The sequence below is a fragment of the Vicugna pacos genome, chromosome 22 (assembly GCF_048564905.1).
Source record: "Vicugna pacos chromosome 22, VicPac4, whole genome shotgun sequence".
In the NCBI taxonomy this organism is placed as follows: Eukaryota; Metazoa; Chordata; class Mammalia; order Artiodactyla; family Camelidae; genus Vicugna; species Vicugna pacos.
Genome location: NC_133008.1, coordinates 31,093,528 through 31,120,584, shown reverse-complemented (window position 1 = coordinate 31,120,584; position 27,057 = coordinate 31,093,528). Strand labels below are relative to the sequence as shown.

General features: G+C 58.5%; 1 protein-coding gene across 1 annotated transcript in view; it reads right to left on the bottom strand.

The window, feature by feature from the left end:
- GNG7 (G protein subunit gamma 7) overlaps window positions 1-27,057 on the bottom strand; it is a 127,129-nt gene that overhangs the window by 19,037 nt on the left and 81,035 nt on the right. Inside the window, exon 3 of the mRNA XM_031689738.2 lies at window positions 11,432-11,468. The gene's annotated coding sequence lies outside the window, so the exon portion shown is untranslated. The remainder of the gene's footprint in view (window positions 1-11,431; window positions 11,469-27,057) is intronic.

Below are 27,057 nucleotides of genomic sequence, written 5' to 3'. Positions count from 1 at the left end.
CAGCAGAGAAAGAACGGGATGCCAGGGGAGGCTTCTGAACGTTGGCTGGCTGGGCTGTGCAAAAGGAAAAGAATCTGAAAAATGTGGCTGGCTTGGCAGAGGCCAGGAAAGCAGGGCCTTCGAGGAGCGAGGAGCGGCTCCTGGTTCTGGGGGCCCCAGAGGAGGCGCAGCCTGGAGCCACTGCGGACCCCTCCCCCGGCCCTGTTGAGAAGGAGGGCAACCGGAGGTCTGGGCTGGGGAGGAAGTGGTGTGTCTGCACCCAGTGCGGTCCGGGAGGACACCCAGGCCCTGGCCGGGCTGTCAGTCCCACACACCCAGTGTGGGCCCGCAGCGCCGGGGACTCAGTGTGAGGCACGCTGGTCCCCAGGAGGCCGCGGCCAAGTCTCTCCCCCGAGGCAGACGCCCTAGGCTGACTCTCCTGCTCACAGCAACCAGGGCTGACGATGCTGGGGGACGACAACAGTGGTTCGGGGGCAGCGCCCCGCTGACCCGCTGCTCCTCCGCCTCTGAGAGACGCACCTTCCACAAGCTGCCGGGCCCGGGACGAGGCGGCCTAGGACCGCCCGCTGTCCTGAGGAGGACAGACCGGTCCAGGTCTGCCCCCCAGCACTGCTAAAATTCTCTGCGGGGGGGTCCCGGGTGCCGCGGGGTGTGGGGCAGCCTCGCTGGTCCCCATCCTCTCGATGCCAGGACCTCCGCGTTGTGACAACCACAGGCATCCCCAGACATCGCCCCGCGTGCTGGAGGTGGGGGACAGCATCGCTCCTCAGTTGAGAGCCACTGGGTCAGAACCCCTCAACAGGGCCCTCATTTCAACACTTCTTTCCTGAATTTTGCTGTTTAACCGAGAATCACAGGAAACAGGAACGAGGGTTTTCCTTCAGCGGGTGATGGGGATTTCAGGGCCCTTCCTGAGTCTGGGCTAACGCACCCAGTCTCACCTGTGGCCCGGAGCGACCGCCCTGGGCCGTGCACAGGAGGCCCCGCCTCTCCCAGTGTGGTGGGTGGGGGGTGACCAGCAGTTACAAGGTACTTGTCACACCGACCTTCACCAGCAACCGAGAAAGGGCATCACCTCTGTGATGACTCCCAGCGACCCAGCACAGTCCCCTCTCTCAGACTGAGAACACGAAGGGATATGGACCTGGGCTGGGCCGTGGCATGTGGCACACGTGACTGAGGGGGCCTGACTGGGTGACTGCCCTAATCAGGGAGCAAGTGCGCAAGGGATTCCACACAAGGGAGATCCTCTGCTGCTGGCTTTGAAGACAGAGGTGGCAAGAAATGGGGGTGGCTAAGAGGGGAGGGGGGCCTCGGCGCTACAGCTGCGAGGAACTGAATTCTGGAACAGTCTGAACGAGCTCCCAATGACACATTTCGACTTCAGCCTGTGATGCCCTCAGCACAGCAGGTAGCTACACCGCAGCCTGCCGGTTGACCTCCAGAACTGAGCTGCAAACTGCTTGGTCTGTGACTGCTTGTTACGTGGCACAGATAGCTGATACACTGGGCTGGGGAGGCCAACTGGGGTCTCCTGGTTATTGGACTGGCTTCTTTCTAGGACTCTCTGTGCTCGACGCTGGTCATGGGGCCCCGGATAGCTCCAGGTGGCGTTCACTCCTCCCGCTGAGTGTGGACAGGACACTGAGCAAGTGGCCATTCTCTTTTGTAACAGCCCTGAGGGGTAAAGCACTAAGACCAGAGGAGTTTCCAGCAGCTTCTCCATTAGCGGCCAACTGGCTCCCCATGGTTCCCAGAATCTGGGACACGTGTGCCACACGCATCTCATCTCTGATGCACAGGAAGTCGGCCTCAGTGAACCCCAGCTCAGAGAGCCTGGCTGCTTCCAGGCAGTTCTGAAACGTCCCTCTCCCAGCCTCTTCATCCAGGCGGGTGGACGGGGCTCGTGCAGCCGGCGAGCTGAGTCAGAGCCCCAGGAAGGTGGCCTTTCAGAGGGAGGGGGCGCTGGCAGCGGGGGCCTGCGTCCCCGTCTCCCTGTCTTCAGAGAGAACAGAAACAGCCTTCATTTTGCTTGAAAACTTCCGGAAAGGGTAGCTTTACAGCTCACCAAGCTTCTGAATTCTTTCCTCCCCGGGGCCTGGTGGTCCGACCCCTCATCCCCGCCTGCCACTAAAGAGGAGAGAGAAAAAAATCAACCTCCCCCCGCCCCAAACACAAACCTCCAGCCAGAGCCAGCAGGAGGACAAACAACGCTGGGTGAGAAAGCGGGCTCTCCCCCCGCCGGGGACAGCTCCTCCGGTACACGTTGTTCCGAAGAGGAGGAGGCGGGGCTGAGAGAGGAAAAAAAAATCCCAAACCGAAACAGAATGAGATGCTGTTTGGGAGAACAGGCTCTGGGCTTCTGTTAGGAACCAGCCGCCTCCTTGCAGGGCTGGGGGAAGCTAGCTGGCTGATGGCTGCGTCTGCGAGCATCTTGATCCCCGTGCAGTTTTTGCACACCTGCTGTGCACACCAGGCCTCGGTCTTGCACACCTCTGGGGGGACCCATGCACCACAGATCCTGGCATAGAAGCCCCGAGAACGGGGGATCTCCATCAGGGTGATGTCTGGGGACATCTGTGGCTGTCCCAGCTGAGGTTGCTCCTGGCATCGAGGGGGTGAGGCAGGGTTCCCATCCCGCCGTGCCCAGGACAGACCCCCGCAGAGAACGCCCCGGTCCCCCGTGTCCACAGCGCCGAGGGAGAGCAGCCCTGCTCCGGCCTCCAGAAACGTGCACACAGCCTGGACGGCACGTGCTGGGCATCAGGGCGAGAAATTCAGCGGGAGGGTGGGTACCTTGCGGTGTCCCAGCACTGGCCTTGCCCCCGGCACCAAGCAAGGTCACACCACAAGGGGGCCTGCAGAGAGCCGTGGGCGCCACACCAGCACTCAGCCTTTACTGCGAGGGAGGAAAAACTCTCTGACCGCCCGGCAACCAGGAGCTGAGTGAGCAACTCTGGCCCCCACCCCACCCCTCCCCACCCCTGCCCCCAGCCAGGGCGGGCTCCGGGCTCCGGGCTCCGGGCTCCAGGCCTGCCGCTGGGCCTGAGGTTCTCCAGGGTCATGGTCACCCTTGCCTGGCTGGGTGGGGAGGGCTGGCCACATGAGGGCCTTCTGGGACCTTGGGCACCATGACCTTTGGTGGGAGGTGCGGCCGTAAAAGCCCAGCTGGGTCTTCGCCAGTGAAGCGCTTCCCCCCACGAGGCCCGCGCCCCCAGAGACCATCATCTTGTGACTCCCTGTCAACTGGTCCTTTTGTGCACAGGCTAAATTGTGCCCTCTGGCAGCTATATTTAGAAAAGGCTAGAAAAAAGGGAATGAGTGAGGTGCCCACAAGCAAGGGGAAAACAGAGCCGCAGGGCAAGGGGCTGGGAGCCCTTGGCCAGAGCCCGGAGGCCAAGAACGAGCCACCGTGGGCGCAGGCGGACAATGAGCCGTGGTGACGCACGGTGACAGTGCGGCTGATGCGCGAGCAGAAGAAAAGGCCCTCTCTGTCCACCCGGAGGCTGACTGCAGTCATATGAGAGTGTGCAAGCCAGGAGCCGGGCCAGGCCAGCTCGCCCAGTGCCTGTGTCTCATGTCACCTCTGTTCTCGGCTTCCCAGCACAGAGGAAGTACGTCACCCCAGCCCCCAGAGTGAGCAGCTCTGAGCCAAAGGGTGGGAGCCTGGGAGAGACGGGAGGGCAGGTCCAGGCCTTCCTACCTGAGCCCAGACAAACTCCTACACATCCTGCAAAACCCTGTGAAGAGTCATCTGCCCTGAGAAGCCCCTGGTCCACTGTCCATGCACAAGGCTGAGCCAAAACCCTCTCTCGCGGTGTCCACAGCTCCCTGTACATTCCTTGGGCACTGCATTTCCCGTGGCTGCTGTCACAGACTACCACAAATTTGGTGGCTTAAAACCATACACATGGATTCTCTCATGGTCCTGGAGTCAGGAATCTGACTCGGGCCTCAAGGGGCTAAAACCCAGGCGTGGGCAGGGTGGGTTCCTCTGGAGGCTCCAGGGAGAAGCGGCTCCTGCCTCTTCCAGCTTCTAGAAGCGCCGCATCCCTGGCTCACGGCACCCCCTCCATCCTCACCGCCAGCAGCGCAGCATCCCCCTTCTGTCTCTGACTCTGACCTCCCACCTCCCTCTGATAAGGACCCTATGATGACACGAGGCCCCTAGGGAATCCAGGGTCACCCCCATTCCAGGGGCCTTAATTTAATCCCACCTGCAAAGTCCCCTCTGTCCCGTGAGGTGACACGTCCGCAGGCCCTGGGACCAGGACATGGGCATCTTTGGGGGCAGTGCCTGGGAAACCTGGCACCAAAGGGCCATGTGGATGCGTGGGACTGCTGGCTGCAGGGCAGGGGTTTACCAAAGAGGTTCCTTCCAGGAACTCACTCTGTCCCCAGGGCCAATCTCTCTCCCAGGACAGGGCCCCCAGGACCAGGCTGCAGGGGCAGAGCACCTGGCCACACCTGATGTCCACAGTGGGTGCCACTCGTGGGCATGTGCCCAGGATGGCATGCTCTGCAGAATGGGGGACCTGCCTGGGGCACATGTGCTATTGAGCACAAACCTCGGACCTGGGTCACTGGCTCCAGACCTTTGCTCTGGGCTCTGGATGGTTGCCCAACACGCAGCGGACTGAAGGTTCAGCACCAGAATGACCAGGGGCTACTTGGCATCTGGTACGCCGCCTCTGATGCCGTTAGACGGTCCTGGAGCAAAACAAAGTCAGAGAGGCTCTTCCTACGGGTTAGCTGTAGGTAAGGACGTTTTTCATGCTAAAAAAGAAAAAAAAGGGGGGCCATCAGTGTGTTTACCTGAGCAGTTTTAGAGACAGGCCTGCATGGGAAGGCAGCGTCTGGAGGGGGGTCTTACCTGAGCAATCAAGCCCCGGGGACACTGGCGATGTCTGGGGACATCTGCGGTTGTCACGACTGGGGGCTCCTGGCATTGAGGGGGTGGGGGCCAAGGAGGCTGCTCCACACCCCACAGTGGCCAGGACGGCCCCCCACAGAGAATGGTCAGGCGATGTCAGCAGCGCAAGGGTGGGGAGACCCCTCCAGGACTGGCCTGGGAGTGTTCCAGCCACTTTCCTGGAAAATGTACACAGTTTTGGTCTCGTCGGGTTCAAGTGAGAAGCCCAGGCGGGCTGAGGCCCCTGCCATGGCTCCCGTGCAGCTGCTCCGTGCCACGCTGCACATCTTCAGTGTCATAACTCCCAAGGGCCCCCCACCGGGTACCCCCCAGGTGAGGATGTAGATGTCTGGGACTGAAGGTCAGTGCCCTGCACTACAGTGAAGTGTCAGGATGTCTGGAGGGGACCCCTACTCGGGTGCTGCCCTAGTGTTTCTGGCTGGAAGCTTGACCTTGAAACACAGCACCGGCAGTGGGGGTGGAGGCGGAGAAACAGCTGTCTTGGTCTAGGCTGCAAGTTTTGGCCTCAACCGAGCTGCTGCCAGGCTGCGTCCTCATCGAGGGACACGGACCCAGAGTGTGTAGGGGATTTTGGTGTCTCCTGTGGAAACTTCTGGACAGGGACGACCTCGGCTACCCCTGCTGACAATCAGGCTGCACTGAGCGTCCGTGACCAGGACCGAGGGCGCTCGGGGCCCAGATGCCTGAGGGGGGCAGCAGGGGTGCTGGGGGCCAGCGCTGGATTTGCAGAAAACCCCCAGTGAGAGTGGGTTAGTCTCGGCTTCCCAGTGGCCTCGGCCCCAAGAGGAGGTTTCTGTGACATGCACGGAATTTCTAACAATGAGATCGAGTGTCTGCTTCTGCTCACGCTGACAGCCCCTTCCTCATCCATTCAAATTCCATGACGCCTTTTCTTGTTCATATAGAGACGCAGCCAAGGGCTGGGCTGCCTGGGAAGTGGCCCTCATGGGAAAGGGGAACCGTGGCCGCCATGGGGTTGGGGGCCCGGCTCTCAGAGCCAGCACTGCACACGGGAGGTGGAGAGGATGCCCAGAACGCTAGGACGTGACCTCCTGGGATTCTCACGGGACTCGTGAGGGCAGCTGACGGGGTGGGTGCATTTCCGGAGAGGGCCAGGCAGAGCTGCTCAGACCTCTGACTCCGCCCCGGAGACCCTCCTTGTTGGCCTGATGAAGCAGGGAGCTGTGCTGAACAAGCTCACATGGCAAGGAGCCGTGGGTAACCTCTAGTAGCCGCCCGAGGCCTCCAGCTGACAGGCGGAAGGCACCCAGGACCCAGTCCTCCAGCCACAGGGTAACGAATTCTGCCAACACCCCCTGGGACCCTGGAGCAGACTCCCTGCCACAGTTGAGCCTCTGGGTAAAAGTGCAGCCCAGCTGACACCCGGATGGTGGCCTGGCGGGACGCTGAGCAGAGGACCCAGCTAGGCTGTGCCTGGACCCCTGATTCACAGAAACTGTGAGATGATGAGTGGGCGGAGCCTGGGGTAATCTGTTATGCAGCATCACTAACTAACACAGTGGAGGAGCAGGACCAGGAGAGAGGAGCTGGGCCCGGGGAGACAGAAGGAGACGTAGCCTGAGGTGACCGCCAGCACTCCCTCATTTTCCCCTACTATGGCAAGTCAGTCGGCCTTCCCCTCCTGAATGAATTAGCATGACTGTGAAAGTGGTGTCAATAGGAAACACAGGCTCCTGAAAAAGGAATCACACCGCCTCCTCCTGACTCCAGAGTCTCTGACCAAGGTGAGCGCCCTGAGGAGACGCGGCTGCGGGTCCTGCTCTGAGAAGCCAGCCCCAGCCCGCGGAGCTGGGGGGCAGCAGAGCTGGGAGGGGCGCTGGGCTGCGAGGTGGTGACAGGGGAGGAGCCACGCTAGTGAATACAGGGCTTTGCCGACTCATCATCCAAGTCCAAGAGCCATTTTGCAAGGAAACCACTTATTGCTGGGCCACACTCCTTGCTGTCTTTTATGGCAAATACCTGGAACCCGAACCCGGAAGTCCGGGACGTTCCTGCCTCATCCCAGGCCGTCCATCCCTCCCATCACTTGCTGGACATGTGCTTGGCGGGTCTCCCTTGCACCCAGATGCGTCCCACGCCAGGCAGGGGGTCTCTGTCACCTGCAGAGGCCGAGCCTGGCAGGACCGAGACTCCGTTCTCTAGTTTCACCGTTCGCTCCTGCACCACAGGACATTTGCAAATGTCTGCCCCTGTCACCTTGGTGCAGCCACGAGACTTTGGGAACACAGGACACAAATCACCGCGATTCAACCTCTCTGACACCCTCCGTCACTCTGCCCTGCGTCCTCTGTATTTCCTTTTTGAAAACTTTGCTGAGATATAAATTCAGAAATCAAGCAACTCACCACTTAGTGTTCACCCATTCAATGGTTTTCTGGTACGTTACCTTATTAATTTTTTAAAAATCGTGGTAAAAATATATATGTGACATAACACTTGCCATTTTAACTATTTTTAAGTGTACAATTCAGTGGCATTAAGTGCTTTCATGTTATGGTGCAACCATCAGCACAATCTAATTCCAGAACATTCCATCACCCCCAAAAGAAGCCCCATCCTCATCAGCAGCCACTTCCCCTCCTCTGCCCCCCAGCCCCTGACAACCAGGAACCCCCTCTCTGTGTCTGTGGACTGGCCTGTTCTGGACGTTTCACATCCATGGACTCACACACTGTGTGTCCTTCTGTGTCTGCTTCTCTCCCTGAGCGTCGTGCTCTCAGGGTCCGTCCACGTGGGAGCGAGTGTCAGGGCTGCTCTCCTGGTCACGGCTGAGTGATGCTCCATGTGTGGAGGGACACATGTGTACCCGCTCAGCCACTGCTGGGCACCACAGCTGTGTCCCCCTTCTGGGTGCTGTGAACGGCGCTGCTGTGACGTCTCTGCAGAAATGCCTGCCGGGGCGCTGGGGCTTGAAGACTCTGCTTTCCCAAATCAGCTTCTCAGCGAAGTCCCACGGCGGTCCCCATCCTGACTCTCTCCGGGGAAAGTGGCGATGGCCCACAAGGCTCTGTGGGGTCCTATCCAGTTGGGCGTGGCTGTGCAGCCTGGGAGACCACGTGATGGTTAATTGCATGTGTCAGTCTGACTGGGCCACGGGCTGCCCAGGTACGTATGTGGGCCAATGGTCTTCTGGATGCTCCTGGAAGGTGTTTCTTGATGAGACTGCTGTTAGGCTGGGGGCTTTGAGTAAAATGGGATGCCTTCCAGGATGCTGGGGGAGGCTCACCCAGTCCCTTGAAGGTGGGAATAGAACAAAAACCTGGCCTCTCCTGAGCAAGAGGAAATTCTTTGCTGGAACTGTACTCCATAGCCTCCATAACCAATTCCCTAGAACAACATTCTCTGTCTCTATATACGTCCAGCTGGCTCTGTTTCTCTGGAGAACCCTGACGAATACATACTGCCCAGTGCTTTGCAGGCAGAGAGAAATGAGCTCGGACTCTGACCCCTCTGTCCACCAGCCCTGCGCCTTGCCGAATCTCTGCTGCTGAGCCTCAGTTTGCCCACCTATAAAGTGGCGTTAAGGACCTGCTCCCCGGGGCTCCCACGAGAAATGAGCCGAAGCAGCCAGGCCTGGCACACAGTAGCACCTGATAAGCATCTGCCGGGGCGCCGAGCGAGGTCAGCAGTGGGCCGGCCGGGTGCCTGGGAGTGGGGCCGGGGCCAGGCTGGAGGAGGCTGACGTCACTGTCACTGCCTGGAGCTCTGTTTCTCCCTGCCGGCAGGTGATGTGACGCCGGGACCTAATCCCGCAGCACGCGGCCATGTGGCTGCCGCCCGAGCCGCTCCCCTGACACCTGCGCCTGGCTGGGGGTGGCTCTGTCGTGATCCTCCCCACGTGTGTGTCCCGCAGGACCAGGCACAGGTGGGCCCTGGTCTCCCCATCAGGGAAACGCTCTGTGTACCCTGGCTTCCCTGCCGGGACGCCTGAGAGGCCCAAGAGCTGGCGACCACTGGGAACCGCCCCTGTTTCGATCATCATTTTGGTCACTGTCATTCCTGGCTGGGCTGGGGTGAGGACCGCGAGGCACCCACCTCGGGCCCAGTATCGGATGGGTGCTGGAAACTCAGTCACGGCGATCACATATTTTCATGTGATAAGAATATATTTTTAGATGTCAAAATGAATACAGACTATCCATGATGAATCAAATACCAAGCTTTTCATGAGAGACAGGATCTGATAGGGCTGGGATCAGGGCGAGACAATACCTTTTTTATTTGAATTTTTAATCTCCATCGTGGATTTTCTTGGCATTAATTTTGATTTTTAGGAAATACTGCTATGTTAAGATACGGCATGGCTAAATATAAAAGAGATCAACAACAGGTTTCCACTGTGCAGCACAGGGAGCTACATCCAATATCCTGTAGTGACTTATGATGAAACAGAACATGAAAAGGAATGTATGTAGGTACATGGATGGCTGAAACAGTACCCTGTACACGAGAAATCGACCCATTGTTAACTGACACATTGTAACTGCCTATACTACGATAATAATTAAAAAAATTAAAAATAAAGATACTACATGGAGATGACTGAGTTTTCCAGTGCCCCTTAAATTTTGCACGGTGGGGAGTGCCCAGCCCTCCTTGCCCTGGGCCGGGTCTGCCCCAGGACACTTGCAGGCTGCACAGATCAGAGGTGTGGCATCCTCAGGGGCCAGTGAGGCCCAAGGAGAGTGCAAGCTGGGGCGGGATGACCACTATAGCTAGTGACCATCCCTGGGTGGGCCTGGCCTGTGTCAGTGCCTGCAGTCCCTGATTAACTCTTATCCCCATCTCACAAGTATGGGATGTGGAATGACCCCTCCAGATCACACCCTGGATGGTGGCAGGGGCCCGGGGCCCGGGGACTCAGTCGTGCCGCCACCCACCCCCAGCAGCAGCCGCTGCCACTCAAAGGCCTTCGGGACTCAGGGAGTGAGCGCCCTGTGCCTGGAGGCATGCAGGTCAGAGCTGAGGGTGCTGGAGGGGAGCTGGAGACTCTGACCCTGCTCGGGCGCGGCTGACTCTGGGGCTCTGAGCCATGTGGTTCGCAGAACAGGGTGGGAGCTGTGGGCGAAAGCCCGCCTCGCCCCGCCGGGGCCATGAGCAGGGGCTGGAGGGGGTGCTGGTCATCCCAGGGGTCGTGACGGGAAGCCCCACAGGAAGATTCTAGGGCGAGGGGAGCAGGCCCCTGAGGTGTCTCGGAAGCACATGGTCCTTGAGCGGTGGGGAGGGAGCCCCAGGGACCTCCGGCTCCTCTCTGATCCAGGGTGCTGCACTCCCAGGGCCAGGGGCACTGGGTCCGTCTCCAGGATCCCCTGGCTGCTTGGGGCACACGGAGCCCAGAGTGCTGTGGGTTCAACCGTGTCTGCCAAAAGATGCATTCAGGTCTTAACCCCTGACACCTGGGAAGTGGGCCTGGTTTGGAAATAAGGTCACTGAAGATGGACTTAGTTAAGATGAGGTCGCAGTGGGGTCGGGGGTGTTCTTAAATCCCATGATGGTGTCTGCACGGGAAGAATAGATGGGCACACAGGGAGAGGCCGTGTGAGGACAGAGGCAGAGAGCGGACCGGTGTATCTGCAAGCCAAGGAATGCCAAGGGCTGCTGGGAACGACCGGATGCTGGAAGAGGCAGGAAGGACCCTCCCCGGGGCCTCCAGGGCCTGCCTCACCTTGTCTGCGGGCTTCTGGCCTCCACAGCCATGCGAGGCTGCGTGTCTGTGATTTTAAGCCCCAGTCTGTGGTACTCAGTGACGGTGGCGCCAGAAAGCTACTATGGGGTGGGGTGGGGTCCTCTCTCGGCCGCGCTCACCACCTCCACAAACCTCCTGTGCCCTCGGGCCTCACGCCTGCTGTCCCTCCAGTCGCCTGCTGTCCCTCCAGTCGTGTGAAGCAGGCGGTCCCCGTTCCACCTGGCATTAAGAGCCCCGCAGAGAGGAGGCAGTGAAGCCGCGGGTCCAGAGCTCAGCCCCGCAGCCCCAGCCCTCCCCTCCCCTCATCAGCGCGCCCACAAAGCGTTTGAGTCGCAGCCCTGCAACGTCCTCCGCAGAGGAAGGCGCCCGATGCCCTCTCCGCCCCGGTGGGTCGCGGGGTCAGTGGCAGCTCAACCACGCGCTCTTCGACGGCCAAGGGGGCCAAGGAGGAAGCCCGCTGGGAACACCTGGCCTGAAGACGAGAATGCGACGTGCAGAACGCCGCCGCCGGATGCGAGACGGTGCGCGGGGGGAGGGGGGGGGGCGGGAGACGCCTGGAGCCGGAGCCGCCCCGGTGCGCTCCCCGCCGCGGGGAGATGAAAGCAGTCCGCCCCGACGTGTCCGGCGGACCGGGGGTTTGAACCCGGGCTTCCTGGCTCGGAGCCCGGAGTTCTCTTCACGGTGACAAACCCCCGCGTGTCACGTGTGCATGCAGTACTCTGGCTTGTTTGTTCCTCTTTGGGGAAAAAAAGAGATTCCAAGCTCATGAAGTAAGATAACAAGCTACATACCTTTTTCAGTTTTTCCAAGAAGCAGCACCGCTTTAACCTGTTTAGAAAGAGAGACAAAAATAAATCATGGTTCAATTTTTTTTAAACTTAATTATCTTCAGCATTTTTTCGGAGAGATACTTGGCTGTCACCAAAAATGTGGCGATGGATTTGGAAACGACCGTGTCCTCCAGAGAAGCTGGGGGTCTTCCAGAGAATCCCCTTTATTTTTTTACAAGCGATCCATTCCGGAAAGACAACTGTATTGCTTTGGGTGGGGTAAGGGTGGGGAGTCAAGCTTTCTTCTGGAATTTGTATTATTCCACTTCGGGACCCGGGGACCCCAGGCCTTAAAATGGAACTGAGCCTTGACATGTAACGCTTGGGGTTTTTCCACGTCTGGTTTTCTGCTTTGATGGAAGCCACGTGCTGGAGCAAAAAAGGGAGAGGCGGAAAATGTAATCTCAGGGCAAAGCCATTAACCTCGAGTGGAAGAGGTGACAGGCCTACGGGGGCAGGAGGGCAAGGGATCTGAGGCTGGCCGCCCTGGGCCAGGGGGTCGCCAGGAGAGGGAGGAGGTCCCCGCGATGGGCCCCGGGGATGGGGGGCGGCGGTCGCTCTGGCACTTCGGACCTGCCATTTTCCAGGGGATGGGGCGCCCTGCTCCAAGTGGAGTCCTGGACTAAGCCAAACCTCTGATGATCACCACACACAGCACGAGGGCTAACCTGGGGTGTCAGGGGCACCCCGAAACTGAACGCCAGCCTCCACCCTGCTCTCCACGCTGCGCCAGCTGCCCTGGGGATGCACTGCCCACCCAGGGAGGCACCCACCAAGGCCAGGAGCGAGAGGCGAGCGGTAACCCCGACCCGTCCACACGGCCGGCACCCGCCTCCCGTTTGTGGAGGAGCAGGCTCCAGGCTCCAGAGGCCTGTCTTTTGTGGTGGGCTACACATTCGGCTTGGCTAGGCGGTGCCTCCGCCTGTGGTCCCAGGTGGGGCCCCCGCAGCTGCCGGGCCACGGACCGCACTCCAAATCCAGCAGTTAGACGACCCTCGAGTTGGAGGGAGGCCTGTCCTCCGGCCCATCCTGCTGGGGGCTTGCCCCGGGGAGGGCCGCAGAAGCCGTTGCTCCTGGCCTCACGCCCAGTGCAGGCCAGACTTCCTGAGCTGCGGGTCTGCCGGGGGCGAGGCTGATTCCCTCTGGCTCCGGAGGTCCTCATGGTCTCCCAAGAGCCAGCCCCTCTTCCTTTGCAAACATGAGCTCTTTCCACAAACCAACGGGGGTTTTTTCCCACCTGCACAAAGGGACGTGATTTGCTGCCACTCCTGAGATCAGTCCAGAGACCAGGACTTCTCCCTGCTGGCAGTGCTGACAGTGGCCCCCTGCGGGGGCCGTCCCGGGCACTGGGGGGTGTGGAGCAGAATCCCTGGTCCCTACTCACGCGATGCCAGGAGCAGCCCTAGTCGTGACGACCACATATGTCCCCAGACACTGCCCAGTGTCCTCTGGGGGCAGAACCACCCCCAGGTGAGACCCCTGTCCGAAGGAAGTGCTGGAAGAGACACAGGCCCAGGAGTAAGGCACCCAGTGAGGAGAGAGCCCCTGCCCCAGCCCTCTTCGGCCGGTGGACCCCAACTCCTATTGAAGACGCCCTGGGCCCCTGTGGCCTGGCGGGGAGACAGACCTCCCTGGGTGGGGTGCCGGGGTGGGGGGGTGTCTCACCATCAGCCCCTCCTCCCTGCGGGGGCGGGCCCCTGAGAGTGTGCTGAGCCCGCCTGCGGGCGACAGCAGGCCTGGGTGGGAACCGCGGCGGGGGTGTTATTTAGGGTCGGGCCTCCGGAGCTGCGGAGTCTGTATTCGGGAATTCACCTACTGGCTAGAATTTATTTGTCACCCCAAATTGATACTCGGGGGGGTGCAGGCATCTGGGGACACATGCAGAGCAGTGACACATCTGAGTCACCGACAAGCAGGTTCCCAGCTGCGGTGGAACAGGCGGCTCTCTGCCTTCTAAACCAGGGTCCTTTCCACTATTTAAGACCACTTTTGTTGTGGCTGCTGCATGTTTTGCTTTTTGATGGGTGACTCTGTATCTGAGATGCCCCCCAAGTGCTGGCTGGTGTCCCAAGCCCAAGAAGGCCTTTTGAGGAGAAAGTACACGCGCTGCATGAGCTTCGTTCAGGCGGGAGTCATAGCCCCGTGGGCTGTGAGCTCAGCGTCAGTGAATCCACAACATATGTCAACTAAGGTGTCTTTAAACAGAAACTCACATCCTGCGACGTGTTGATCAGTTGACAGAAATGCGCCCAGAGGCTCACGGGAGCGTGACTCCACGTGTCCCCAGGAGCAGCGTGTACCATAATTTATATTGTTATTATTAGTATTATGTGGTATATAGTTGTCCTCTATGGGGTGTTTCAGTTGTTCCAGATTCCTTCCCACCTTTAAAATAATTGTACCACAAAAGTCCACGCACATAAAGCAGACATCCATGCACAGGAAACCGTGTATGCCTCTTTCTTTTTTTCCCTGAAGACGACCTCCGTAGTGTAAACCCTGAATTTAAAGGTATAGAGGACTGGATCCAACTTCCAGCTCAACCTTCAAAAAGACTGCAAAGAGAGGAGGGTGGAGCTCAGCGGCAGAGCACGTGCTTAGCATGCACGGGGTCCTGGGTTCCACCCCTGTCCCTCCATTAAGTAAGTAAATAAATAAGCTTGATTACCTGACCCCGCCAAAAAAAGGCTAAAGCAGAAAGACTGCAGCCCAGTCCCACTGGCGCCACTGAGGCACCCCCACCAGCCCTGGGAACCAAGCTTTGTGGTTCTTGGGTCCAACACCTGCTATGCAGAGATCATGCCTTTTAAAAGCGTGTACTTCCGTGTCACCACCACCTGCGTCAAGACACAACATTTCCATGACTCCGGAAGGCAGCGCTGGGCCCCCTCCTGGAGGGAGTCACTGTTCCGATGGAACTGTTTATTGCGATGGTCAGCATCATTTTCATTGTCCTCATCAGCCTGACTTTCACTCCTGAAGACGGGAAAGAGGGGACAGAGTCTGACAACAGGACGAGATGTTTAGGTGAGAAGGAAGAACTGCCTAGAAAATTCTAGAAGTTTCTGGGGGAAGACAGCCAGCCTGCATCTGCTCAGAGGGGTGGAGAAGTCAGTCTTCCTGGCCCCAGGTGCAGGGAGGGGACTTTGTGTGAGCTCCAGGCCCTGGCTCGGGGCACTTGACTGGACGTCTGCCCACTGGCTCTCTGAACCTGGATGCCCCGTCTGTAACACGAGGACCCACGGCATCGCTCTGGGGGTCGTGGCGAGGCCCAGAGGAGGCCAACATGGTGGCTTAGCGGTGCCGCGGAAGTCACCCATCGATCTACAGCGACGGTGATAAAGATAACACGACGGATGTAACCTACAACACATAGGCACGCCTCGTTTCGCCGCGCTTTGCAGGTACCGAGGTGTTTTTGGGTTTTTTTTACAGATTGCAGGTTTGTCGCGACACGTTTTGCAAGGAATAAAGGGTGTGCTGCTGTGCACTGAACGCAGAACATGGATCTGGGGACGGGGTCTCCTCCTGGTGGGGATGCGGTGGAGACTACCGAGAGGAGCACAGGGGCTGAGAGCGCGGCCCGGCCCGGAGGACAGAGCCGGCTGTGAAGGGAGCGCCCCGCGGGCACAGTGCCTCCACCAGCCGCCCCGCTGCGGGGGGGGGGGGGGGGACGCTGCGAGGGCAGGAGCCGTCCTCGGTAGGTCGGCAGGCTTCACTGCCGCCTGCGAGAACGCGCGGGGTCACCCCATCGGCACCTTGCAGGCGGGGCTCCCCCTCCTCCCCAGCCAAAGCTGACTGGCTGGAGGCTCTGATGATGGCTAGTGTTTCTTAGTAGTGAAGTGGGTTTAAGTAAGGCACGTACTTTTTTAAGAAGATAATGCTACTATTGCGCCTTCAACAGAGTACAGTCTAGTGTGAGCAGAAGTTTTACACTCCCTGGGAAACCGAGTGTCCATGTGACCCGCTTTACTGTGACACTCGCTTTAGTGCAGTGGCCTGGACCCAAGCCCGCAGCGTCCATGAGGTCAGCCCGCACAGCCACACGGAAGGGGCCCGGCAGGCAGAAGCGGGCGCTGCCTGGACTGGGGTCGCCTGGGGGGGGGGCATCCATCATGTTTGTGACAGGTCAGAAGTTGAAGTTCCCTTCTTTCTCCTGAGAAAGGGGTTACGACTGCTTTGCATACCCGGCTGGCAGGGGCCCTGCTGCTCTGAAGACACGTGCTCATCCAGCGCTCACCTGTGAGACAGAGGGAGGAGAGTTCCAGAAGCCCTGGCTCCCTGACTCTGCCTGTTCGTGAGCAAGGTCCTGGGTAGGGGTCGTGTGTGTGTGTGTGTGTGTGTGTGTGTGTGATTGGGTGAGCGGGTCACTAGAGCAGGGGGCCTCTCCTGGGGCCACACCTGGGGACATCTGTGGCTGTCACACTGGGGTGGTCCTGGCATTGAGTGGGTGGGGCCAAGGACGCTGTTCAACACCCCACAGTGTCCGGGACAGCCCCCAGAGGATGACAGTGTCAGCAGCGCGGGTGGGGGAGACCCGGCCCTGGTCCCTGCACGACCGTCAGTGTGATGAGCAGGGGCCACCCTCTGTGCCCAGGACTCCTGGCTCCCGGCCTCCGGCTCCACCTCTGGGTGCCCTGGCCAGCGCTCTCCTCCTGCCGTTCTCAGCTCAGCTGCTCAACCACCCAGGGCCTCTTCTAGAAGGATTCAAAAATAGATCATCTGCCCCCCCCCAAGTCTCAGAAATGCCTGAGGCAGCCGCCTGGGCAGGGAGAGAAACCGGAAGTGCTTCTTTCTGAATTTCGGCAGCTCTTCTGGGCAGGCGGGAGGGGTAATCCCCTTCCTCGGGCAGTTCTCTTAGAAATCTCTCCGCGTCCTGCTTCTCAGAACGAAACTGGGCTCCCGGGCGAGCATTCATGCCCTCCGCCCACTCGGGGCTTTGCAGCAAAAATCCAACGGATTTGGAAGGTTCACATCAGAGCTGGGACCCTGAGGTTCCGTGACACCCCAGAGCGGCTGCCACCGCCCTTCCTCGTGCCCTCAGCCAGTCCTTGGCCCAACAGGGGGGCTCAACTTGGCACAGCTGCAGAGAGACACATCTATAGCTGACTTAAAAATGACAAATAAATATTATAAATATGTATTTTCAGTAAAAAACTAGCCTCACTTTCAGTATTTACAACATTGGGGCCTGGGTCACTCGGGGGAGGGGGCGTCCTGGGCACTGGGCGGTGTTGGGGCAGCACCCCTGACCCCCACCCACTCGATGCCAGGAGCTCCCCTGTCCTGACAACCACAGACGTCCCCAGGCACGGCCCAGTGTCCCCTGGGGGGTGCAGAGTCACCCGCACCCTCGCTCCACTGAGAACCCCTGCCCTAGAAGTACTGAGTTGCATCTTGGATCCCTTCAGTGCATTTGAAGCAGGAATTTTTAATATAACTGTGTACTCTCAGCTTACTTTTAAAAAATGTATTTGTATTGAGAAACAATGGACACACAACCCTGTGTGAGCTTCCGGGGTTGATGTGTCGGTGCGATACCTTTACTTACTGCAACGTGATCACCACCTGCATGACGGAACACTTCCACTGACCCTCCCACCCTCCCCGGCCCGAAGAGGATTTGACTGCTGCCTTTGTAAGAAACCACTTTTGACTGGTGTCTTTATAAGAAAGCGTTGGGGGAGATTTGATACTGAGACCCTCAGGGAGAGGCCACGTGAAGACCAGGCGGAGACTGGGGTGACAGGGCCACGTGCCCAGGGTGCCGCTGCCCCCAGAAGCCGGAAGAGGCAGGAAGGGTCCCCCTCTGGAGCCTCTAGAGGGGGTGCCGGCTTGTGACACCTTGAATTTGGACTTCCAGCCTGCAGAATGTGACAGAGTAAACTTCTGTTTTAAGGCATGCAGTTTGTGTTCCTTCGTAACAGCAGCCCCAGGAAAGTAAAAAGTAGAATAAAGTAAAATAAGATTGTCCCCAGGCGCACGTCCCTGCAGCTGTGACAGCTGACCTCACCTGAGTGAGAAGGGCCCCCTCCCGCTTCGGAGGGGTGGGCCCTGGGCACTGGCGGGGATGCGGGAAAGGCACGCTCAGCCCCTGCATGGCGCCTGCACCTTGCAGGGCTGAGAAACCCGTGCCGTTTGCGTCGGGGAGAGGGTCTGTTGGTTCTCTGCATCTAGGACTAAATCCATGAGAACCGCAGACTTTTGAGATTAGGAACCAGTTAGCTCGCGGTTCCCAAACCTTGGAACCCCCTGGGGGAGAACTGAGGCCGCTGGCGTAGGTGTGACCTGCTGGAGAGGTCCTGGGCGATTCCACTGGGCAACCAAGGGTGGGACCCCAAGCGAGGCCAGCCCGCAGCTACAGGAAAGGGAGGCCCAGAGGTTCCACATGCTCAGTGCTCCTGGATGGTGGGGGAGGAACGTGTCCCAGTGTTTAGTGATGGCAGGAAACAGAAATAAAAGGTCAAGTTCCTGCCCTTGGGGACCTTTCTATGCAGTGGGAGGAGCGGGGAAAGGAGGGTGCTTAAGATGGATAGACATCACAGTACATCACAGAAGTACCGCATAATAAATACATTTTTTTTTCTATAAAAGGCTAGATAGTAAATATTTCAGTTTGGTGGGTCGTATAGTCTCTCGGGCAAAGCCTCAACTCAGCAGCCACAGACAACACATAACGGATGAGTGGCGTGCCAATAAAACTTTATTTGCAACAACAGGCCGAGGGCCAGATTCAACCCCCTCTGCCTGGCTGTAGTTTGCAGAACCCGGAGCCAGGGAGATGAACCGCCTCTGACCTTAAGGAACCGCAGTTCCTCAAAAGGTTAAAATAGAATTACCACCTGCCCCTGTGATTGCACTCCTAGGTCTGCACCCAGGAGACATGCAAATACATGTCCACACAGAAAGGTATGCACTAATGTTTACAGCAGCACCGTCCACAATAGGCAAAACGTGGACATGAGCCAACTGTCCTTCCAACAAAGTGTGGTATAAATGTGTATATATGTGTGTGTGTGTGTGTGTGTGTGTGTGTGTGTGTGTGTGTGTGTGTGTGTGTGTGTGTGTAATGGAATATTACGCAGCCATGAAAAGGAGAGCAGTGCTGACACCCACCACCACGTGGACAGACACTGAGAGCATGATGCTCAGTGAGAGGAGCAGACACAGAAGGACCCACAGTGTGTGACTCCATGGATGTGAAACATCCAGAACAGACCAGTCCACAGACACAGAGAGGGGATTCCTGGTTGTCAGGGGCTGGGGAGGTAGAATAGGGTACAGGGTTATTTTGGGGGCTGTGAAAGCATTCTGGAAATTGATAGTGACGATAATGATACAACCTTGTGAATGTACCAAAAGCACTGAATTGTATACTTTAAATGGGTGAATTTTATGGTATGTGAATTATAGCTCAATTTTTTTTAAAGGAGTTGCGGGGTAAGGTATAGCTCAAGTGGTAGAGTGTGTGCTTAGCAAGCACGAAGTCCTGGGTTCGATCCCCAGTATCTCTTCTAAAAATAAATAAACCTAATTACCTATCCCCCTAAAATAAAATAATTAAATAATACAATAATAAATAAATAAATAAAAATTTTTTAAAAAGGAGTTAACTATGAGAGGCTTCCTACAGTAGACAGCGTCGGTGCCCAGAGCTGGAAGGTGGGTAAACCCTGGGTGGAGGCCCCGCGGGAGGTCCTGACTGCCTGGTACCCAGAGTCCAGGCCAGGATGTGGGTGGTCAGAATGGAGTGGACAGGGGACCAGAGCCAGGCGTGGTAAAAAATGGACGTGCCTGCCATGTGGAGAGTCTGGGCCTCTTCCTGGGGCTGAAGGAAGTTTCCAGGCCAGCAGGAATGTGTTCAGAGTGGAAAGGACAAAAGCAGGGCCTCACTATGATTTTTGACGTCCCTCTCTGTAAAAAAAATATGAAACATACGCTATGACCACATAAGTGTAAAGACGGACGCTCTCCAGTCTGGACCATTGTACTCAGGGTTTTCTTCTGATGTTAAAAGAAATGAAAGCTCTCCCGCGGGCTTCATGGGTACCCGGCCCTGGGACCAGGTGGAGACCAGGAGGGGTTCAGTAGCCCGGATGAGAACCCTGAGAGGGGTGAGGATGTAGGCTGCAATGGGAATGGAAAGGAATTTAAGTGGTTGAGACGTGGGGAGGGATCAAGGATGACCTGAGGTTCAGGGGGCCCCCCCTGCATCCAAACCGAAGAGCAGGTGTAGGGGAGGGGAAGAGGTGGGGCCGAGACTGGAGAGCTGGTGAGGCCAACACCAGACACATCCTTTTTTCTGAGAAGTCACTGTAACCAGAGGAGCAAGCCCGGGCTGCAACCAGACCTTGCCTTCTCCGTGACCCGGCACCCAGCCCAGCCACCTCCGATGCTCGGAGTCCCGCTTCTGAGAGGGTGGCGGGGCCCCAGAGACACAGGCCCCCGGCCTCTGTGGAACGTGCTTGGTTTGGGAGCGATGCTTCCTGGTGACCCTCTGTGGTCTTTCCTGGCCCTCCTCCAGCCCAGGCCCCGTTGCCCTCGACCAGCAGGGCATCTGCTCCTCCACGCTTACTGGGCTTGAGGACTTCTCTCCAAACTCTGAGCAGACACGGGGAGGAACCAAAGCTTATCTGGAAATAGGATTGTTGCAGGAGTAATTAGTCAAGGTGAGGTTATACTGGAGCTCGAGGTAGGGGCCCTAGTCCAACATGACTGGTGCTCTTGTAAAACGGGGACATTTGGACACAAACATGCACACAACGAGAAGGCCACGTGAAGACAGAGGCAGAGGTCGGGGAGGTGTGACAGGCCAAGGACTGCTGGCCACACCAGGAGTGGGGAGAGGGCCCGGGACAGATCCTCCCTCGCAGCCTCAGAAGGACTGGCTCTCACAACACCTGGATCTTGGGTTTCTGGTCTCCAGAGCTGGGAGGGGACACATTTCTGTTGTGCGGTGCTTTGTTACAGCCACCCTGGGGACTTGCACATACCCCGGGGTGTTGGCTTGTTCTGGCTCTGGGGGCGGGGGAAGGGTTGGCGACAAGGGAGCAGAATTTGGGCCTCGGCGACCCCTTGCCCCAGTGGCTCCCTCCCCTGAGTCCCTCCACCCCCAGCCCCTCACTAAAGGCCTGGAGAGAGGTTATAAAGCAGGGCCGGCAAACGTCTCCTGCAAGGCTGTGGGCAGCCAGTCACGTCACTGCTGCGGCAGGAAAGCAGGAGATGCTATGCAAATGGGGAGCTCTGCCGGGTGCCAATAAAACGTCATCTACAAGACACGCTGTCACCACGGGTCATGGTTTGCAGCCTGTGGTCTGGAAGCTCCAGGACTGCAAGTTACGTGTGGCTGGTGATTCTGCCAGTGATAATTTTCCCCCAAACACAAGTCGCCTTTTCCACCTGCAGGTTCCTTTCTCCTTTGGCGTCTTCTGCTTTGTCTTGTTCACACGTCATGGAGGGCGGCTTCTGCGCAAGGACAGGGCCGGCTGGCCGCTCAGCTGGGGATCCCACTGCCCGTCTTCCCCGGGGAGCCCACCCAGCATGTCGGGGGGAGAGCCTGCGAGCCCAGTGTCTATGCCCTGGACGGGGGTCCCAGTGTCCTCGGGGGACGTTGCTCAGATGCGCAGAGTGAACGGAAGGACCAGGGAGGCCAGCGTCCCCACAGCCTGCCTGGAAGGATGCAGTGCAGGTATGGACAACACGCCTACACACGCGGATGCACACTCTCCCATCACACACACACACACGTACACCCCGCTCATACACACACACACACACCCACACCATTCAAATACATAAACACACAGAAACACACATACAAATACACACAAACACATTCACACACATATAAATGCACACATAGACACAAGCAAATACATATATAAACACACGTAACAATACGGAGATACACATACACACATCACACACCACACAAATTCGTACAAATACTCACATACTCACGTACACTAACACTCCCACATACATATAAATACACACACACACACACACACGCGCGCCACACAGTACACACAGTACAGATAAACACACATGCACAAATACACACAGTCGCGCACACAGAGGCAGCTCCGCACAGGCGGAAGCCACGCGTCAACAGCCTGGCGGGGTCCGGGGGCGGGAGTCAGTCTGACCGGCTAGCGCACTGGGCCGACGAGGCCGCGGGGCAGGCGGCAGCCGCGCGCGGCCCGAGGCTCCGCCCGGGCGGTTCAAACCGGGACGGCGCCCGCCCGTCAGCCGGCGCGGCCGCAGCGGGTCGGGACGCGAAGTCTGCCTCCGGGCCGCGCAGCCCCGCCCCTGCCGGGCGGCGGAGCACGACGCAGCTTGACGGAGGAGGCGGGTCTCCACGCCCGGCTACAGGGTCCCCCAGGGCCTCAGCCTGGGTCAGAGGGAGTGGGCTCCCTCGACTGCATGGGGCCGGTGCGGGTCGCGCCTCCGGGCCCCACTCCACCAGCAGGTTACGGACTGATGGGGAAGCCGGGCAGGTCGGAGGGACGCGTCCCCGCCCCCTCGCATCTGTGTGTCCCCGGCCACCCTGCTTCTCCGCTCTGCAGAGAACCATCTAAGTACGGAATTGACGCTCACCTACCAAAGAAGCTGGAAGATGCTGGAAAATACTGCATGAACGCGGCAGTTCTCAGGGGCTGGGGGAGGCCAGCTGTTGAAAGAGGCGGAGGCCCCAAGTCCTGCAGCCTCGAGGAGCCGGGACACCCCGAGATGGGAGGGGCCTCGCCCTACCGCCAAGCCCAGGTCTCCCGGGAGCCCGGCACACCTGTGCTGGGTGGAGTCCAGGTGACCCCCCCACCAGCTTCTGGGGCCCCCGCTGTGCTCCTCCGACCACCTCTCTGGGGGTCTCACTGCACCTGCGTGCGTTCTGGCACTGGCCCGAAGCTCAACCATGTGGCCACCATGGACAGTTGTCGGTGTGTGCCCAGCTGGAGCCCGAGGCGAGCTTTCTCCCCAGGAAAGCCCACTGTTTATTCAAATTTAATTTAAAAAATGTAATCCTGCAAAGGGATGTCCCAGAAAGGCAGGTGCACTGTGACACCTTTTATTTATAAATGGCGGTATAATACACTTAACATAAAATTCACCATCTTAACCATTTCTAAGTGCACAGCTCAGTGGAATTAAGCATTCACATTGCTGTGCAACCATCCCCCATCATCTCCAGAACTTTCTCATCTTCCCAAACTGAAGCTCTGTCCCCATGAAACACTCACTCCCCAGCCCCTCCTCCAGCCCCGGCCCCATGGTCTACTTCCTGTCTCTGTGGATCTGACTCCTCCAGGGACCTGTGAGTGGAATCAGACCAAATCTGCCCTTCTGTGTCTGGCTTATTTCACTGAACATCACGTCCTCAGGTCTCCATCCTTTTGAAGGCAGAATCATATTCCACTGTGTACATATATCACCTTTAGTTTATCCATTATCTGCTGACAGACGCTTGGGGTGCTTCCACCTTTCGGCTATTGTGAGCCATGCTGCTGTGAACACGGGTGTGCACGTACCTCTTCTGGTCCCTGATTTCAATACTTTTCCAGATCAGTCCCTGACCCACAAATGGAACTGCTGGATTGAGTGGTAATCCCAGGTTTCATTATTTGAGAAACTGCCAGACTTCTCCACAGCAGCCGCCCCACTCATATTCCCATCCACAGTGCATGAGGGTTTCACTTTCTCCACACCAACACCTGTTCCGAGCCCCATTCTTCTCTGAGCCTCAGTTGCCTCATCTATTAAATGGGCTCCCGGCTCCTCCCACAGGTCTGCTGGGAGGCCCCATGAAAGGCCATGTTTGTGTATCAGGCTTTGTTCTGCTCATGGGGGACAACGGCCGTCTCTGGGCTGTCAGGAAACCAGGGAAGAAATGCTGGTTGGGTTTGTGTGTGTGTGTGTGTGTGTGTTTGTCTTGCCGTCCCTGGGGATTCATGTAGAAAACGTCTGGGAGAGGAGCAGCCTGGGAGAAGGCATCCTGCCCGCACACACGCACGCCTGCACGCACGCAGACACACAGACACAGGCCGCATGCACGTGTGCTCCCAGAGCAGGGGTCGTGGGGCTGATGGCCTCTGAAACTGAGTTTCTCACCCCACGGTGGGGCCGCCTCAGACGACATGCAGACGTGCAGCCCGGGCGGGCCGGGGAGGCCGGCCATAAAAACAAACACGCTGGGGTCAGCTCCAGCAGAGCGCTCCGTCCGGGCCTGCACGTGGGGTGCTAGGAATCAGCACGGGGTGGGGTCTGCCCCTTCCCGCCGGGCCACCGTGGCTCCGGGACATGTGCAAAGCCTGAGAAGGACAGGGTCACCCTGTCCCGCTTGGGACAGGGGAGGGGCTAAAAGCAGCTGCTGGCAAGCCTCAGACATCTGGAAAATGGGGAGCCTGGGTGCTCCATCTCTTCTGGGCCCCCTGACTCTGCACAGTCCCCTGGGCCCTCCCTTGGTGCCCAAAGCTCTGGGAGTCCCTGTGTCTCCTCTGCAGGCTTGCAGGCTAGGGCACCGGCTCAGGGGATTTGATTTCTGTGCTGAGTAATGAATCGCCACCACCTAGTATCTCAGGGTCTAGGGGATCAGGAGTCAGAGCACAGCTAAGCCAGGACTCAGCTCCAGGGCCCCGTGAGGCTGTAATCTGGGTCGGGGCTGGGGCTGCAGTCACATCAGAACCTCGACTGGGGAAGGGTGCACCTCCGAGCTCCCTCAGGCTGCTGCTACAACTGGCCACCCCGTGGCTGCAGGACGGGGGTCCCCGCTTCTGGCTCTCAGCTCCCACAGGCTCCCCTCAGGTCCTGGCCACATCGGTCCCTCCGTGTACCCTCCCATAACGTGGCGACTGATTTCTTCAAGGCCAGCAAGGGAGGGTGTCCTGCAGAGCCTGCTGAACTGGAGTCTTGCAGGATATAACCCACTCATGGTGTGGCCTCTGTGACCTCTGCCACATTGTCCCGGTCACAAGCAAATCACGGGTCTCACCCACGTTCAGGGAGGGGGGATTATGCAAGATATGATGCCGGAAGGGGAGGGTGGGAATCACTGAAAAAAGTCTGCAATATGCCTGAGACCATATCCCTGGGCCCCGGAGCTGAGCAGACAGAGAGAAGGTTCACAGGTGCCTGGGGCGGGTGCCCACGCGCACACACATGTGCACAGACACGTCTGTATGTGAAGTACTGTCTGTGTGTTGCATGTGTGTATGCATATATTGCATGTTTATGCATACACGCTGTTACCACAGACACGTTTTTACGACTGAATCTAAAGAGAAGCGTAGAGCTGACCCAGGTAAACGGTATGGTGTTCACAAGCAGCATCACGACACCACGGAGAGGTGAGGCGCTGAGACCTGCTGAGGTTCTGCGGGACCCTCCCCAGCCCCAGCCCCTCGGAAAAGCCCGGCCGGGAACCGGGGCACAGAGGGCGGCCCCATGTGAACTCAGCCCTACTTGACTTTATAAAGCTGTTCACATTGTTCTAGTTGATTGCATCTCTTCCAGAATGGTAACCTCAACTCTTTGTGGAACAAGGCAGAATGTAAATAAATCAGCACAACCCTCGGGCCGGGCCCTCCTCTGTGGCGGGCTGGCCTGGATGAGGGGCCGGGGGTGCGGTGGAGTAGGATCCCTGCCCACACCGCCCCGCTTCATTAGCCAGCCCCTGTGTCCACAGTATCAGGTGTTACAGGAATTCCAAGTCACACGGCTGGCAAATCGTGCAGCGGGGCCTGGAACCCGAGGCTCCGGCCTCCTGGGTCAGGAGTGCGGATCCCAGACTGACCCCCCGGTGGAAAACCACCAGCCCTGGCGGGGCGCCAGCACTGCTTGTCTGCGAGGGGCCAGGAAACGGCTGGGAGGGACGATTAAACGGAAAAACATCCCGAGGATGCAAATCGCTCCTCTCTCTGCCGATGACACTTACTCCCGGGGTCCTGCCCCTGCCCGGGCAGGTCCAGACACAGAGGCCCGGGGGTGGCCGCCGGACGCACCTGACACGTGTTGTGCTGACACGTGTTGTGTTGACACATGTTGTGTTAAGGAGAGCAGAGGAGGCCACTCCCAGCAGTGTGGCCACTGTCCTGGGCCACAGGTCACCCATCCGGCAGAGGGGCGGCGGCGGGCACCCAGAGCTCTGGCCGGTGACTCACCTGGAGCCCGCAGGGACCTGAGCCCCCACCCTGGCTGTGGGGCTGGTTCTGGGAGTTGGGCTCCCAGGGAGAAGGGAGAGCGGGAGAGTCACAGGGCGGCAGCGGGGAAGGCAGGCAGGGATGCAGCATACTGCCTGGCAGGAGCCGGCCAGCAGGGCTCGGGGGAACGCTGGGGCACTCTTCGGCAAGTCTGGAAGCGTTTGTGGTGACAAGAGGGGAGATGGGCAGCTCCGCCTACCAGTCACCTCTCTGGGGACACTCAAGGGCGGGCCACCCATCTGAAGGACTCACAGAACCAATAGGGGAGGGTAAAGGATGCTTTTCCTAGTCACCAAACGAGCAAAGGACAGGCATAAGTCTCAGTTCCTCAGGAACCGTGTGCACGAGTTTCCTGGGGCGGCCGTGACAAATACCACCCATTAGTGGCTTAAAACCACACATGCAGATCCTCTGATGACTCTGGGGGTGAGAAGTCCTAAAATCCAGATGTGGGCAGGGCGGGTCCCTCCGGAGGCTCCAGGGAGAAGCGGATCCTGCCTCTTCCAGCTTCTAGAGGCGCCACATCCCTGGCTCGCGGCCCCTCCCTCCACCCTCACCGCCAGCAGCGCAGCATCCCCCGTCTCTCTCTGACTCTGACCTCCCTCCTCCCTCTGATGAGGACTCTGTGAGGACACGGGGCCCCCGGGGAATCCAGGGTCACCCCCATCCCAGGGGCCTTAACTTAAGGCCCTCTGCCCGGTGAGGTGACATGTCCTGGGGTTCTGGTGATTAGGACATGTATGTCTTTGGGGACCATTATTAGAATTAAAAAAAAAAAGATTGCCTATGTTTAAAATCAAGCCCTTATAATCACTGATGTGATCTGCAGGGAGGCTGGGTGGTGGTGACAGTCCTCTGGCCTCCGGGCAGCCTGCTGTCCCAGGCTGTGCAAACACCGGCCAGCCCTCGGCCCAGTGAGCCCTGGAGTCCGTCACGACCTGCTCACTGAGCTGTGACGCTCCCGGCTCCTTAGCGCGTTCCTGGGTGGGGCCCTCATGAACGGGATCAGTGCCCTTATAAAGGGACCCCAGAGCGTGCACTGACCCACCCGATACACGAGAACACAGTGAGAAGACGGCCGAGCGTAAACCAAGCACCAGCTCTCACCAGACACGGGCTCTGCTGGGGCCTCGATCTTGGAGCCCCAGCCTCCAGGACCGCGAGGAACCAATGCTGCTGCGTATAAGCCTGCAGGCTCTGGTGCTGTGTCATGGCAGCCTGAAGGGACCAGGACACTTGGAAACAGGGTCACCGCAGGTGTGATTAGTTAAGATGAAGTCACACTGGGGGCCGGTGGGCCTAGTCCAACATGAATGGTGTCCCAGTAAAGAGCACGTTTGGGCACACACTTGCACACAGGCGGAGGCCGGCTGACGACGGAGGCAGGGGTGGGGT